Source organism: Macrotis lagotis, chromosome X (genome assembly GCF_037893015.1).
Source record: "Macrotis lagotis isolate mMagLag1 chromosome X, bilby.v1.9.chrom.fasta, whole genome shotgun sequence".
In the NCBI taxonomy this organism is placed as follows: domain Eukaryota; kingdom Metazoa; phylum Chordata; class Mammalia; order Peramelemorphia; family Peramelidae; genus Macrotis; species Macrotis lagotis.
Genome location: NC_133666.1, coordinates 355,253,992 through 355,271,873, shown reverse-complemented (window position 1 = coordinate 355,271,873; position 17,882 = coordinate 355,253,992). Strand labels below are relative to the sequence as shown.

Sequence of the window (17,882 nt, the reverse complement as noted above, 5' to 3'; positions counted from 1 at the left end):
TTACAACCTGGGTAACTGAACCATTAAGTGGTTTGCCCAAGGTTACTTAGCCAGTGTTTATCAGAGGTGAGACTCACTCGCAAATCTTTCTGACTCTGGAACTTGCTCTCCATTGACCATGTCATGATCAACATTTTAAATTCCATCCTTGTTCACACACATACATATCTATAGTCTCACACTTTTGTTCTCTTTGAGAAGTTGAGAATGGGGAATAGAGCTGAAATAATGAAAAATTATTCAAGAGCAAGCACGTGTATAATTAGGATACTTACAATTAAATGGGCATTTGTAAGAAATAATCAAATGGCAGTTTGTGATTCATTGATTGCTGGTTTGGATAGTTCTGTCTTCAAAGAGTAGGTGAATATTTGAATCACAATGGTTATGTGACTTTTGTTAATTCTTATATTGATTATTTGTATCTGTATGCTACCATCTTTCTAGTCTTTCATTTTACAACTTTAGTATTAATCCTTTTCTCCTCACTGTTCTTTTGTCGCCCTTTTAAACTCTTAAGAATCCTTGTTACAACTCCTAACAGATAAGTCTTGGGTCCCAGAGCAAGGCTACATCCACACACACACACACACACACCCCACATCGCCACCCAGATTATTAGGGGTACTTCAGGAGATTTGGGGATGATTTTCTCCTGCCTTTAGCTCAAGCCCCCACTGGTATGATTCTCAAGATTATTTTAGTCATACAGCCTAAAGTAGCTTTGAGAAAGGGGGCTTTCTATGTTTGACATAACTCATTCATAAGGGTACTCAAGAGTAGTTTCTTTTCTGGGTTTTTGGTAGAGCCATTAATTCACGTACAGTTTCATATTCCTATGCAGACACTGCTAGGGTATGCTGAGGTGCTTCTAGGGCATTGTTGAAAATATGGGAAGTTCCATATACTCTAAATCCCTTTGAATCTTAAAAGACCAAAGAGTGGTTCTAGAGTGAGAAGCCAAAACTACATTCTTTCCTTATTTTCCTCCTACCAACCCCAATAGTTTCTCCTTGGATTTTACTCAATCACCACTCTTGGCCAAAGCTTCAGAATGAATGGTTCTAACTAGGCTGAATAATTTACAGACAGCCCTTAGGGCCTAGCCAAGTTTCCACAGCCTTTCTTGTGCAGTTACAGATTGATTTTAATTGCATGATTGAGCATCTTATCACTTTATGTGAAGTGACCTGATTTATTTACTTAAGCACCCCCACCTTTATGCCTTAGATCACATATTCAGTCAAATGACAAATATATAGGTATTCCTTAAGGCATCCATCCCCCTCTCATCTGCTTCCCATCTGGATTATTGTAATAGTTTCCTAATTGGTTTTTCTGTCTCAAGTCTCTCCCTTCTCTAATTTCTCTTCCACACAGCTGATAAAGTGAATTCCCTAAGTTAATCTTATAATTTCATTTCCCTGCTTAATAAATAGGTAGCTCTTATTTTTAGGATAAAATTTGAATTTTGCCGTTTGGCTTTTATAACTTGTCCCAGTCTGCTTCACACTTTTCTTTCTACTTGTTGCAGGCTAATTAAGCTGGCCTTCTTTTGTTTCCTCTTATATAACACTCCCATCTTCTGTCATCTTTGTTCTATACTGACTGTCCCCTATGTCTGGAATATATGCCCTTCTTCCCTCTGCCTCACAGAAGCCCTCCCAGAATCACCTTCTATCCTTCCACCTAAAGCATCTCCTGATTTTTTTTTAATCTACAACTGTCCTCCCTCCCAAAAGTAACTTGTAGTTAATTGTCCATCTCTTTACCCAACTCCCCTCCATATGCTTTGTTGGACAGCTATAGTGTTTCTTTTCCTTACTTGTTAGACCACATCTTCTCTCTCTGTCTTGGCACGGGCTGTCCCTCCTGGCAGAAAATCTCCCCCCCCCCCCACACACACACACCTGTCTCCTGGCCTTTCTGGCTTCCTTCAAGACTTATTCAAACCCTGTCTTTTGTAGGAGTCCTGTTCTGGTCCTCTCGGCTGCTGCCTTCCCCTTTACAATTCCATTCCATTTACTTCCGTGTGGCCTGAATGTGCCTATTTGTGTAGTGGTCCCCCTAGTAGAATGGAAGCTCCTTGAGAGGAGAGTTTTTGCTTTTTTTCTTTGTATCCCAAATATGGTGAGGGGGCTTGTATTCTACTTTCTTTGACAATAGATAGTGAGTATTTTAAATTCTTGAACTTTGTGTTCTCAGCCCTCAGCTTTGATGTAACTTTTTTTTTTTAGGTTTTTGCAAGGCAAATGGGGTTAAGTGGCTTGCCCAAGGCCACACAGCTAGGTAATTATTAAGTGTCTGAGGCCGGATTTGAACCCAGGTACTCCTGACTCCAGGGCCAGTGCTTTATCCACTGTGCCACCTAGCTGCCCCTAGCCCTCAGCCTTGAACTCAGATCCTTTCAGCTTCCCAGCTTTGCACTTTATCCTTTGTACCACCCTTGGTGGAACTTAATAATAAAATTCTTTTTGGTTGTTTGATCCAATCTTTAAATCAATTTACATTAATTATAAATTCTTGGGGCAGGTAGGTGGTGCCTTGGATAGAGTACCAGCCCTGGAGTCAGTAGGACCTGAGTTCAAATGTGGCCTCAGGCACTCAATAGTTATCTAACTATATGACCTTGGGAAAGTCACTTAACCCCATTGCCTTGCAAAACAAAAAATCATAAATTCTTAAAATTATATTTCTGGGCACATTTTCTCATCATTAAAAAAATATCTGGTATCTCTTCTCATCCATTTTCTCATCCCATTCACACCAAGAAGTGATTCTATCACTTTGATCTTTTATTCAGTATAGTTGAATAGAGAGCTCTTTTTATTGTCTTTGTCATTCTGTGCCTTAGGTTCTTTTGGTATTTAATGTTCCTGAGATTCTGATAGTATTTAATTTGCTCCTTATGTTCTTTCTCAGTTATGTACCTTTATCTTTTCTACAAGTCTTTCACATCCAAATTGGGCAATGGGATCTCTGTTTAGTCTCCCAAATACCTACAGACACCCCCTCCCACTTCTTCAGATGGTGTGCTCCCTTCCTTTGAGTTGTCGTTTCTTCTTTGACATATTTTCCTCCTTGATCTTGGGAATTGGGTCCAAAATAGCAATCTTCTTTTGTTGTTTTCTTGACCTTTTCAAGGATAAGATCTTTTTTTTTTATAATTAAATTAACATTGAATTTTTTTTTCTCACGACTGAGACCTGAGATTGTAGGTATAAGGAAGTAAGGGATTCTTGAGAGGGAAAACTCCATTTATTAAAACAGCACCTGCTCTGTAATTTATTGTTTTAGAGGCATTTCCAAGATCTCACAGCTAGTTTTTTAACAGGAACTTAAACCCAGATCTTCCTAACTCTGAAGCCAGCTCTCTATCCACTAAGCCAGGTTTCTTATTTAGTAGTGAATCCTAAGCTCCAGAAAATCTGCTTCACTTTAAATTTCTTCAAATGGTTTAAAAAATGCTATTGGATAATGCTGTAGGACTGGCAGTTTATGTTCATTTAGAGCCTTTATGTTATTATAAAAGTACTTTCCTTATGACATGACTCTGAAATAGATCTTAGGAGCCCAAAGAGAACTAGAAGAAACCTTAGAGGCCATCCAGGCCAGCTCTTCTCATTTTGTATGTGATAATTATAGCTATCATTTATAGACCAGACACTGCTAAGCACTTTGTAAATATTATCTTATCTCATTTGATCCTCCCAACAGCCATGGGATTTAAGTGCTATTATCATCATCATTTTACAGTTAAGGAACCTGAGGCACACAGAGGGTAAGTGACTTGGTCAGGGGCACTCAGCTAGTTAAATGTCTGAGACCACATTTGAACTCAGGTCTTTCAATTCTAGATCTACAACTCTGTCCACTGCACCACCACCCCCGAGCTGCAAAAAGCTAAAGTCTCTCAGAGAGTTGTGATTTTCCCAAGATCACATAGGCATTGTCAAAGACATGAATTGAACCCAGGCTCTTTTACTCTAGAACCAGTGTTTTTTCCCACGGATAGTGCATCTTGGCTTTAATGAGTGGAATTGTTAGTAGGAAAATAGATAGTGCTTAATTCTGTCTAGGGAGAGGAATTGTTAATTAGCCCATCATGCCTTCTTTTAATAGATACATTGATTGTTTGCTGTCTGCATTACTTCTGTATAAGGGGTACCAAAGAAAAAATTTAACAAAAATATCATTGGGTATTCACAGTTTTAATGACATAAAATGTGAAAGAGTTAATATTACTCAAAATGTTAAAGGGAGGTATAATCAAATAACTTCCCTTGTTCCTAGAACAACCTCCACATAACCCTTGTAGAACATCTGCTTTTAATTAGCTGGATCCTAATGTGCTTTGCTGGGTTAGAGAGATCTTCAAAATGTACTGAACAAAGAATATTTCTCTCCTTTCTCTGAACTTGCAGATGAGAGCACTGGGCTCCAATATTTTTGACCCCATTAGTAAAAAAATATTTTGAGCATGTATGGGCAACAGGTGTGTGTTTTGTTTACAAATTATGTGTGTATACTACTGCAATAATAAGTTAGAAATATTACAAAACTTACACTCAATAGTAACTAAATAGAAGAGATAAAAATGATTGTTTAATTCTAGATTCCATAGGAAGCAACATTTATTGAATAACCTTGAGTGACATGGTCAAATCTCAACTCAAGGAATACCGTGGCAGCTGTTTGGAGGATATATTGGAAAGAGAAGGCTGTGAAATCAGGAGGCTATTTCAAAATGTGAACTAGGTTGGTAGCTGTGTGGGGAGAAAGAAGGGTATTGATGGAATTGTCCTGGAGGTAGAAAAACAAAAGAATTTGATGATTCATTGAATAAAAGTAGGATAAAGGGACAGTGAGAAATCAGACATTGAGTTATAAACCTGTATGGCTGGAAGAATTGTGGTGTCTTTGACAGTAAGAGGGAAGTTTGGGAAAGGGGTGGGTTTGGAGAGAAAGAGAATGTAAGATCTTTTATGGTATGTCACTACTTATCCACATCAACTTATCCTGTATGACTCATAAACAAAAAGGTGGTGGAGTGGGGGTCATGGAATATATTCACTGATCACTCTTCTAGAGCACAGAGTTTGTCCTTCAAGGGAAGCCTGCTATAGTCATGGGGTAATCTAGGATTCAGGGAGTCAGTATATTGATGGACAGGGAGAGTATTTGTCCAATTTATGGTTGTTTGCAGCTGCAACTATGGTGAATGGTGTTTGGGGGTGAGAGTAGGAGAATATTAATAGTAAAGGTAGTTGTATGTATTGGAGATAGATCTCATGATTGGGAGAGTGTGATGATACTCATATTTCCATTTTTCTTCTGACTCATAATATCCCTGAGAGTCAGGCCATGGTCTCCAAGGAGTCTAAAAACCACTAAGTTGGTGCTGTATTTACATTGAAACTGAGTTGAATGAATTTTAGAGTAGGAGGATAAAAAGGAAGATTAGATACTTTTATTTTCTTGTTAACTATTCTGTAATACCTACTAAATAAGTACTTTTCGGTCATGTAGAAAGAATGAGAGATGAGAGATGGACAGCCTAAGTGCTATACTGATATCAGTATCATTTTAAAGGATTCATGGAATTTATAGTAGTATGAACAACAGTTAGATGAGATCTATAAGGTGGTGGACTACATTATTAGAAGGAATTGCCAAATATATGGATCCAATGAAGGTAAAGTCTAATGACAATGAATTGGAGATAGGGAGTTATTGCATGGCTGTGGATGTGAAGTGAGGAATGCCTTCACTAAAATGGTGCCTGGTAATGGAAGAGGGAGGGATTTAAATTAGAGACATTTTGACAAAGGATTAAACATACTTGATAGCTAGTTGAATAGAGGGTAAGAGAAGTGGGAAAAATCTAATGCCAAATCAGTAGTGTTACGCCAAATGACTGGAGGAATGGTGTTAATATTGATGGGAATAGAAACACTAAAAGAGAAATATATTTTGGATTTGAAGTCATAGCAAAGGAAAATGTCCAGTAGGCATTTGCAAATGTGAAGCTTGAGCTTAGGTAAAAGTTCATAGAGATAGCTATTTAAGTTAGTTTACCAAGATAAAGAATGTGAAGAGAGTTCAGTAAATATCCATAATTAAGATAGGCAAAAAAGAAAACCTGGAGTTGGAAGATGGGAGAAGGAAAGCCATGAAAATAATGTCATGAAAGTTAAAATTTTACAGTTTACAAATTTAAAAAAAATATATAAAATATATATTTTAAAATATATATATAGTCTTTCTTTAATTTAAATATATAGACATATATATGTATATAAAATACCAAGCAAGTATTATCACTCCCATTTTATAGATGATGAAACTGAGGATGAGTGACTTGCCCAGGGCACATTGTTAGTGTTAAAGGGACTTGAATTTTGAACTTTCCGACTCCCAAGTCCACCACCAATAATGTCTCATACTAAAGAGAAATCAGAGAGGATGAGAAATGGATTTTACAAGATGGAAGTCAATGGAAATCATTAAATAGTGGACTCCAGTAGTGTTAGATAGTAAATAGTGGCATCCAATAGATACCACATTGCAAGGATTATAATAGCTGACATAGACTACCCTTTGCTTTTGTTTTCTGAAATAAGTAGAACATTGTGAATTTGAAAGGAAGGAAGCATGGAACAATGTTAACAGAAAAGCTAGACAGCTACCCAATAGACCAGGCTGTTTTCATGATGTCAGGTCACTGAAGGGGCTACGCTAGGGTGGAAGGAAGTGAGGTAGGAGTTTCTAGAAATTAATTGTGGGATCTGCCTTTTGCCATGACTCCAGAGGTGTGGCCAGAGAAATCTGCTGGCTGGAGAGGAAAAAACTACCCAAAATATACTAGGGTCTTTTTTGAATATGGTAAAAAACCAAACATATCTATATGGTATCCCTGATGATAGTGGAGTGGGAAGTTGGGAAGATATTATTTGGCAATTGAATGACACTGCTCTTGCCTTTGAACTGTCCTGCCCCTTCCACCAAAAAAATGAAAGCAATTCAAGCAACTAAACCAAAAGTCTAAAGGTCTCCTGAAAAGTGTGATCCTCCTTGGTGGCAGAATATCTGGCAGTTACTGACACATAATGGAGTGCAATGTGACCTTAGTCACTTTTTGATTGGTGAAAGAGGTGGAGGAAGAATAAGGGAGGAAAGGAAAGAGATCACAAGGCTGTTTAGGAGAGCTAGTCAACAAGGAAAAAATTACTTGTTGTACTGCCTTCTATTGCACGTATGCTGTTTATGACTTTTTTGAGAGCTATTCTTACTTGCTGCCATTTTTAATACCTGAACAACTGGGAGAGAGAACTTATAATCCTACAGTCATTTGGCTTGTCATCTTAGAGAGTATTTTTAAACCATAACACTCAGTCTTCACATGTCATTTACAGCACAAGAAAGGCTTTCAATATTAATATCTCCAGAGTACAGACTATTAGCGTTAGGTGTCAAATAATATATCTTAAAACCAGAGTAGTATTTTCAATTAACCCTGAAAAACAGTTTAAGGCATTTTTGTCCTTTAAAATTGAGTTGTATTCTGGTTATTATTACAATAATAATTTTTTAAATTGCCTGATTTGGTTTTCAATGAACAGAAGTCAACAGTCACTTATAGGAGAAGCTTAATAAATGCTAGTTGATTGGTTTACTTATAAAAATAGAACTATTTGATTTCCTTAGCTAATTATCCAAAACATGTACAAAGTCACAAGTCAGTGTTTGTCCCTGTCTTATATGGGTCACATGTTACAGTTGGGGGAAAAAAACAGATTTGTAATCAAGAGACATAGGTTTGAATTCTTTCTGTATTCTTTGGTAGCCATTATTATGACTATTATTATTTTAATCTTGGGTAGGTCTATATAACTTCTCTGAAACTTAGTTTTTCTTATCTGTAAAGCAACAGTAATAGCAATATGTGAGCTGTCTATTTCACAGGATTGTTGTAAGGAAAGCACTTTACATAGTAAAATGTGTTTATAGTTGGTCTATTTCTACCAGATGAAGGGTTGGACTTTGAGTTTGGAGGACTTGGGTTTTAACTCTGCCTCAGACATTTCCTAGCTGTGTTTACCAAGCAAGACACCCAACTTTATCAACTACATTTTTCTTGCCTATAAAACAAAGGCAACAATATAGGCAAGATTGATGTAAAGATCAAATGAGATGGTCCAAGTAAGTACTTTGCAAATGCTAAAACCCTATATAAATGATGTAATATTAATACTGAAGTTATTACTATTATTACTAATTCTGTGAGGTCAAAGAATCTTCTGTACAATTTAAACTTTATACCTTAACCAGTATGTGATATAGTATTTTACATTTATTAACCTCCTTAATAAGTGTTGAGTTGAAATGATCATTTTGAGTAAGTTGTATTTTTTAAAAATAAATACTTTTTAGAATCATCAGGAAAGGCATTTATCTTGCTGATTGGTTTGTATAATTGCTAGGAAGCAAGAGAGATGGCAATTAAAAGGACACTCACTTGCTTCACAACATAATTTTATTTGTTTGAAATTTTTAAAGAAATATAAATTTCAATTACTAAATGAAGTAATAGTTTGGTTTTCAGTTTTGTTGTTTTTACCAGGAACAGGACTGAATCACTGGTCACCAATGAAGGTATATTAAGTTAGTATTTAAAAGCTATTCATCCTTCTTCTTATGATACATGCAGCCATTTAATTTATTTCAACCATGTCTGGTTATGGAATGAAATGGAATTAATTAGTAGAATTCTACATATGTGAAATTTATAAGTGCTTCATTGAAGGCCCATTCAAAGCTATGGATTAACTTTATAAGTTTGTCTTCAGTCTCAGTTACATGATTGAAAATCTTCCAACAAGAAAAATGCTTCATACTGGAAAGAAAAATGTGTCTTATTAATGAATATTGAAATAGTGGGATTTGGTCTTTCGTTATTAGAAGGAAGCTACTAAATTAAGACTCCTGAGTAAGGGAAAGTGTCATCCTTTGGATAATGCCAGCTGAACTCTAGAATAGAACTGTAGAATTTCAAAGCTTGAAGGAATCTTCAAGATCATCCATTTCCACCTTCTCATTTTACGTTTGGGAAAACCCTAAATCAGAGAAGTAGGAGGACTCCTTCAGAAGCACTACAGTCAGGAAGTAGCAGAACCTAAACAACCTTGTGATCTCTTTCCTTTCCTCCTTTATTCTTCCTCTACCTCTTTCACCAATCAAAAAGTGAATTTCACAAACTAAGGTCACATTCATGCACTTCCCTTTTAAGCAGTAATATGTAGATATTCTGCCACCAATGAGAATCACACTTTTCAGTTCAGGGTCTTTTGAGTTTAACACTGCAGTTTTTCCTCTAACCAGAAAATTTTTTTTTCTCTTCATGAGATATTAATTATGGCACAGTGGAAAGAATGCTATAACTGGAGTTAGATGATCTGAATTTGAGTCCTGGCTCTGCTTTGTGTAATACCTGTGTGATCTTGAGGAAATCAATTCTTTCAGATTCAGTTTCCACATGCCTGTTGGATTAGAAGATGGTCAAGGACCACTCCATCTTTAAATTTGGTGATCTCTCAGGGAGAGTAAAAATGAATCGATTTAACAGATTTTTCAAATGGTTGTATATAAGAAAAATATTATGCACAATGATAACTATATAAATTAAAAAAAACAAGAAAACAGTACTAAAGAATGAATAATTATACTGACTAGACTTTGTCTTAGGGAATGAATGTAAATAATACACCTTCTCTTTTTGCTGAAGAGATGGGGCAATGTGATGTATAAAAAAGATTGAAGATTGAAGACCTTAATTTCTGGGCTTTTTAAAATTAATTATGACTAGTGAATAATTTACAAAAGGATAGTTGTGAGATTGTCTCTCATAAACCAAAGACCCCTCCTGGCAGCCCCTTGATACTTATATACCCTTGGAAGAGTGTGTGTGTTGTGTGTGTGTGTGTATGTGTGTGTATTCTTGACAGTCAGCAATCAATTCTGATTGGTTAGCAATTAAAGAGAATGAATATTATAATGAGAGATAAGACCTATTCTAAAGAAGGGCTGAGGGATGTGACTTTGATTGTGTAACTCTTACTCCAAAACCATTGCTAGAAAAAGAATCTATTTCCTTCCCACCTCTTCAAACCTGAATATAAAACAATAAGTCAGAATTCACTTAAATTAGATTTATTTTACTCTTTAATCAGAATTGAGTTTCCCCAGTTCTGTGGAGTCTGAACAAGATTGAAGATAATCTAAAATCTAATCTTATCAGCCCTATTCCTTAGAAGCTGATTTCAACTATTAGAGAATGAGGAAATAGGAAGTTAAAAAACCCCAACTCTCTCCATTATTAACAATTGGTTATTTAGTAATCATCTCACAGAATTTCAGATATGGAATATTGCATATGTTTTGAGAGAAGATGAATTTGTTAGTTTCTTTTGTGCAATTATTTTAAAAATATTTATTAGAAAAGACTTACTGAGTAGGAGAGGAAAATATTTGGAAATTAATGTGAGGCAACTAAGTGAATTGGTTAATAGACCTTTTTGTTCTGAGTTGAGAATATCTGACCTCAGATATGTACTAACTGTATGACCCTGGGTAACTCATTTAACAGTAAATTGAGGATAATAGCAGCTACCTCAAAGTTATGAAAACAAAATGTGTTTATATATGCACAATGCTTTGAAAAACCTTCATGAGCTATGTGAATATAAATTATTTTTATGTCAAATCAAATGATAATAGTGATAGTTTTTAAAAATGATAGCATATACAGTTTCAACAGGTATTAAAATGTATGGAGAAGATGCGTTATAGAATACTTTGAATTTATTTTCTCTAAGAACAAGTTTGTTATTTGTTAGGGGTTGGGGTGTTTTTTCTAATGTCATTGTCTTGAGCCCTGGTATGTGTTACCCCTACTACTCTAGTGCCTGTAAGTTAGCTGTTACAGAGAACTATTTCCTGCCAAGATATGTAAAAAAGAAGCACAATTGTTTCCTTCAGCCTCTAGGGAAATATATTGCTTTTATAGTACTCTGCGTCTGAGGAGAGTAGACACAGACCTAACACAACTCTGCAGAACATTCCTTTTTTTTTTTTTAGGTTTTTTTGCAAGGCAATGGGGTTAAGTGGCTTGCCCAAGGCTACACAGCTAGGTAATTATTAAGTGTCTGAGACCGGATTTGAACCCAGGTACTCCTGACTCCAAGGCCGGTGCTTTATCCACTACGCCACCTAGCTGCCCCCAGAACATTCCTTTAACCAGGTTCATCTCCAAGTTCATAGTGACCAATACAGAGATGAGCCTCCATCTCTACTGTTGGAATGGGTCGGCCAGGTCATTTAGGACTTCATGTCCATCACTTGGCTTTCACCATATCCTGGCATTGGCCTCCATTTCCAGACCCCTTCAGTGGCTCACTCTCCTAATCTTTCAAAGCTCATAAGATCATGACCATTCCTAATCTTCATCTAAAACTGGAAAGATTAAATGCAAAGAGGCAGAGAACAAAGGACAGTATTTATAACCCATGAGTGAACCTCTATTGGGGAGGGCCCAAGGCCTCTCCTCATACAATATTGACTAACCAGAATGCAGCTAGCAGGAAAAGAGGCCAACCAGCTGTCAGGCTCTGGCCAACTGGTGGTACCTTTTGAATGTACCTCAATACTGGCTATACAGCCAGTCAACAATCCCTGTCCTCATCACATGGTTAATAGACTGAAACCAACTACAGAACATGCACGTGGGTTTCAAATGGGGAGCAGCAGACTTTCTTTCCTTCTCTTCCATATTTAGGATTGTTTCCTGCTTTGTTTATAGATATTTGGAGCCTTACAATGATCTTAAGATTATCCATTTTAACCATGTTCTCCAGGTACATCTTATAGATCCTATAGTGTGTCATTCATTTCCCAACCTTCGCATAACTTTAGTTCATGCCTATGCCCACGGTGGGAGAGGACAGCTCCCATTGAATTCACACACTTGTCTTGTAAACAAAAGATACCAGATAACTTAAAGACAAGATATTTATAAATTAACATAAAAATCTGACAAATATCATCTTTTAACTTTTTTTTTAAAACACAAGTAGAAGTAAGGCAGGTTTGGTGAGGTAGGGACCAACCTTTCCTCTTATCAAATTTTCCCTCAGCACTTCTTTTATTGTAATGAGCACCCCCAAAACAAACATAATCATATATGTTTCTGCTGGTTTAGCCAGAGGTTACCTCTCAGGGTTTTGAAAAAGGAAACTGCAGGTGTTCTGGTGACAGCTTCCACAATTGTTCTGGCGCAGTCCCATTGCCCTTCTCTCCTCCTCTCTCCTCATGTCCGTAGTTGGATAGGCTTTTGCCTTCTGTCAAAACTCCAGACTTCCATTTCAGGGACTGATCTCAGTTTCCTTTCTTCCCAAATTGGGAAGAGCTACAAATTCCAGAGGGCTTTGTGGTCAACCCACCCCCTAGCCATGGGTAGTTAGATGCATATTTGGCAAGACCCTTGGATATAAATTAGTTGATACTGAACAGTGAAAATCAGGAGTGTGTTTTAGGATTCCAAATTGTATTGATAATAATTAAAGTAGAAAACAGATTTGGATTGATTACAATTCACACAAATAGAGCATGAGAAAGCTGGAATAGTTTATAGGTAACTCAGTCTTCTTTACCCGTGGTATCTGACTGGATCTCTACAGGCTGCAAGCCACAAATGAACATTATCTATATTTTACTGTTTTTTAAAACTTATTTTGTTAAACATTTCCCAATTAGTTTTCACTTAGGGATTTCGTAGTGAGTTTGACACCTCTGCTATTCACTAAATATGTTCAAGTTCCTTTAGAAAGATAGTTAACTAATTATAACAATCTTTGGAGAAGATCTTTTAGAGAGTTAGTTTTAGCATTTTTTAATCTTAAAAGTTCTTACCAATATTGGGGCAGACAAATGGTAAAAATGGATAAAGTACTGAGTCTGGAGTTAGGAAGTCCTGAGTATAAATCTGGCCTCAGATACTATCTATCAGACCCTGAGAAAGTTATTTAACCTCTATTTGTCAGTTTCCTTATCAATAAAATGTAGGTGAAAAACAGTACCCATCTTCCAAATTGTTTGTGATTATCAAATGAGACTATAATTGTAAAGTACTTAACTCGGTACCTTATTCACAAAGGATATAAATGGTAGCTATTATTATTTTAATCTATTATCATCATAATTTTATTCTAATCTGAATTTCTTTTGTGTTCTACACTGTCCTCACAAAGAGAATAGCTCACTATCCTATTTTCTCAACCTTTATTCTTTTCAGCTCTAATATAAAATCAGCATTTATTAAGCCCCTGCTATTTGCTTGGCACTGTATGTATTAGGTGATGTGTTTACAACAAGAGAAAAATGAAACAATTTCTGCCCTCCAAAGAATTTATGTTCTACCAGGAGAAATAATAAGTATTACTAAAATATCTTCTTCTTAATAATTTTATGTGTTTGAAAACTATCAGATAAAACACAAGGTACTTTCAGAATGGATATGATGTGTAGGAGGAACATTTGAACTGAGCTTTGTAGATAGGGGTTCTCAGAGGTAGAGGTGGAGAGGGAGTCCACCCCAGGAATGGGGGACATCTTTTACCAAAGAATCAAGGCAGGAGATGGAATGGAGGTCATGTACAAGAACAGCAAGTATGCCATTTAGATTGGAATGTAGAGTGTGGGAAGATAAGCAATGTGTAATAAGCCTAGAAAGGTAGTTTGAGGCCAGCAGAGGAGTTTGCCAAACCAAAGAGTTTGTATTTCATTCTAGTCATTCATCTGGGAGCCTTAGAAGTGTATTGGCCAGGTCGGTGGATATCACTTCAGAAGTGCTGTAGAGGATAGATTGGAGAGGAGAACTTGAAGTAGGAAAGGCAAATAAGGAGGATATTGTGGTGATACAGCCTGAACTAGGGTGATACTCGTGTCACTAGAGATAGGGAGGAGGGTAGAAAAGGCAGCTATTGCAGAAGATGAATTGACAAGACTTGGCAGCTGATTGTATACATAGGATCAAGGAGTGAAAAGTCAATGAAAATGGCAAGATTTTGAAATTGGGTGACTAGAAGGATAGGGAGAGTAACCTGTCAGCAGAAATAGAAAAGTTTGAACCCAAGATTAAGAATCCCTAGTTGATTAAATATCTACAAAATGATGATGTACTTTTTAAAAAAGTTTTTGCAAGGCAATGGAGTTAAGTGGCTTGCCCAAGGCCACACAGCTAGGTAATTATTAAGTATCTGAGGCCGGATTTGAGCTCAGGTACTCCTGACTCCAGGACTGGTGCTTTATCCACTGTGCCACTTAGCCGCCCTGATGTACATCATTTTTGAAGAAGACCATGACATCAGGGAGATGATGCCATGCAAGCATGTGAACTGGAGTGAGGGGGTGCTGTGCCAATTCACCAGCCTCACATTTTCACTTTGGAACCATCAGAGTCTAATGGCCAGTTATGAAACAGGGCAGCTGGAGATGACCCTGAATGTCAGTCAGTCAGGGTTAAGTGATTGTCCAAGGTCACACAGCCAGTATCTGTCAAGTATGTGAAGTTGGATTTGAACTCAGGTTCTCCTAACTCCAGGGTTGGTGTTCTATCCACTGCACCACCTAGTTCCCTTTGCACCTACAAAATAGGTCTATATGGTGGGTAGTTATAAGCATTAGCTCATTTTACAGATAAGGAAATTGATCTCAGAGACATAAATTGATCTCAGAGACATAAATTGCTCATTTACATGGTAACATAGTGACTTACCTCTAAAGCAATCAAAGAAAGGAAAAAAAGAACCCATGTGGACAAACATAAGAGTTCTTTTTTGTAGTCAAAAAAGACCTAGAAACTAAGGGGAATGCTCATCAATTAGGCAATAGCTAAAACAAATGATTGTATGTGATATAAACATAATAAAATACTTTTGTACTGAGAGTGCTGGTTTTACTGCTGTATATAGTATAGTGAGCAGAACCTGGAGAACAATATATACAATAAAAACATTGTAAAGAAAAGTAAGAAAAACATAAGAACTCTGACCATTGCAATAATCCACCATAATTACAGAGGACTGATGATGATCAATGATACCCAGTTCCTGAAAAAGAGAGTGAAGACTTCACAATGCAGAATGAAATATCTATGAACAGTATGGAGGGGTTTGTTTTTTCTTGAATTTGAATATTTGATACCAGGGCTTCGTTTTTCTTTCAGTAGGGGTATATTGAGAGGTAAAAGAAGAATAACAATATAAAGGGTCCCAAAATGAAAAAATAAAGGAAAATATCATTGAAGCATTTAAAAAGTTTACAGAAGAGAACAGAAAGTAGTTTGATTGGGTGTGAGGTGTGAGGAAGAAATAAACAAAAAAAACTTAGACATTAGTATTGTATTTATATATTTTAAATAAAGGCAAGCTATATGTAAAACAGATTTTTCACATGTACAGTTATTTTTAGTGGTTTTTTAAAAATGGAAATACATATCTAATTTGGTGTTAAGTTCAGAATAAAAAGTTTGAAAGGGGGAGAATGTCAGTAAAGATAGTTATTTTTAGAGATTTAAGGAAATTCAATTAATTAAAAAAAAGATATAATGACAGACCTGTTGTTTGAACTTGGTCTCCTGATTCCAGGTCGTCTTATTTGTCATGGGGGAAAAAAAGTTCCTAGATTACATAAGAATGGATTTACATAATTTCAATTAAAAAAAGAGAAACACTGCTCTAAACCATATTTTGCTAGTTTTGGTTCCATTGTGAAAATAAATATCTTAAGTCAAATTAAGTTTGACCATTGTTTTAAATAACTAGCCCTATTAGACTTGTCACTTAATTCTAAGAGAAAGTTAGATCATCCTGCTTATTAGATTGGCTTTTTCATCAAGATGCAATTTAAAAATTCATCATAACATATTCTCTTAAAGTTCTTAAAAATAGATACTTTTAAAATATCCATTTTTGCATTTCTTCCTTTCTGGTTTTCCATTCTAGTTTGTTCCCCTCACCCAATTTCTTGGTGTGTTCCTGACTATAATTGCCAGTCAACAATAACTTTAATTCATTGCTTGAGTCTCCTTGTAGCTTTTTCTTCTTTAGATTCAGGGGGATCATTAGGTAGCAGATGGGAATTGTGTAAAAAGGGAGTAGTCTTATTCCATTCAGGATACAAAAAAGATCATAACTTTGACATTGTGACATGTCTGTTTGGACCATTCACTGGGATTAGAGATTTTGTGTTTTAATACCTACTATACTGTTTTTATCATTTGTGCATCTTTTTTAAAAATTCTGAGATAACTTCTTACACAAATTGAATAAACAATTTGGGGACTGATTCATTTTGCCCAACAGTTCATCTCTGTGATTTTATACTCTGCAATCATATTAAAAATGCACCAGTTAAATAATAATGTTTGTTAACCCATATATCATGTAGCTGACATAAAAACCCCAAATATTTGTTTCATTAATAAGTTCTCCTGTGTTGTCTCTGCTAGATTTAATTAAAAAATTCATGCTTTTCTTAACTGAACATTTCTTATACTGTTGATAGTAATTATATACTTGAATTTCCTAAATTTTTTGTTTCATTTGATAATAAAAAACAAAATAATTTTTAGAATGTTAGTTAATTAAATCCTCTCTCTTTTTACCTAAATTGGTGGAAAAGTAGGGGTACTAAGTAGACCTTTCACATGAAGTAAAAGCAGAGTAGTGTTAGGAATGACATCTACTGCTTTGGATTACTATTCTTTAGCATTCTTGAAAATTGGTCAGGAGACCTGCATATTATATACCCTCCTGTTGGAACTGGAGTAGAGATGTGTTAGACTACACATACCAGAGAGGTGTTAGAAATAGCAAGATACTGAATGAATTCAATTTTGTAGGACTTTCTTGAAGCTTCCTGAATGCAGCTTGTTGATGATTCTTTCGAAGTTTCATACTTGGTCCCTCTGCTAAAGGACAGATGATTTCACTAGGGATTTAATAAAACAAAACAAATTTAAGCATCGTCAAATAGAATTTAATTGGTTGGATCATAACTTTGAAGTAAGAACATTGTGGCCTTTGTATAGTGATGCTATTCTGACCCCAGATAGTTTTAAAAATAAATGAAAATGGAGCAAGTGAGGGAGAAAGGGAAGAGGAGGAAGTGATTATGGAATGATATATAATTAATTACAATCTTCCTATTTTTTCCTTTACTGTCCAGAAGTTGAGACCTCTTATTACCTGGTGCTTTAATAAGAGGAGCAATAATCTGTCTTCATTTTTCTCTTTACACTTTCATGACACTCGTTTTAAGTATTGGCATTTGATAGAGTGCTGGATCCAGAATCTCAAGTTCTGGATTCCAATCCAGTCTCAGACATTTCCCAGCTGTGTGACTCTGGGCAAGTCACTTTCTGCCTGCCTCAGTTTCCTCAAAATAAAAGTAGGACAATAACTTCCCTTATAGAGTTATTTTGAGGTTTAAATAAGATATTTGTATATGATTTAGGAAAGTTACCTGACACCTAGTAGATACTATGTAAATTATTCTCTTGTCCCATATATGGTTTGAAATTTCTTTCAATTCCTGTATGTAGCAAACTGGATACTTTCCTGCGATTTGTTTTGTTTCTTGCAAGGCAGTGGTGTTAAAGGATTTGCCCAAGGTCGTACAGATAAGTAGTATTAAGTATTGGAAGTTGGACTTGAACTCATGTCGTCCTAACTCCAGGGCCAGTGCTCTATCCACTATGCAATCTAGTTGCTCCCTGTGATTATTTTAATGTTTTGATAGAAGAATCACAAGATAAAAGGATTGAT

The 17,882-nt window shown here is 36.0% G+C and overlaps 1 protein-coding gene across 2 annotated transcripts in view; it reads left to right on the top strand.

Annotated features, from left to right (window-relative positions):
- RETREG1 (reticulophagy regulator 1) overlaps positions 1-17,882 on the top strand; it is a 173,011-nt gene that overhangs the window by 64,393 nt on the left and 90,736 nt on the right. The gene's annotated exons all lie outside the window — the stretch shown is intronic.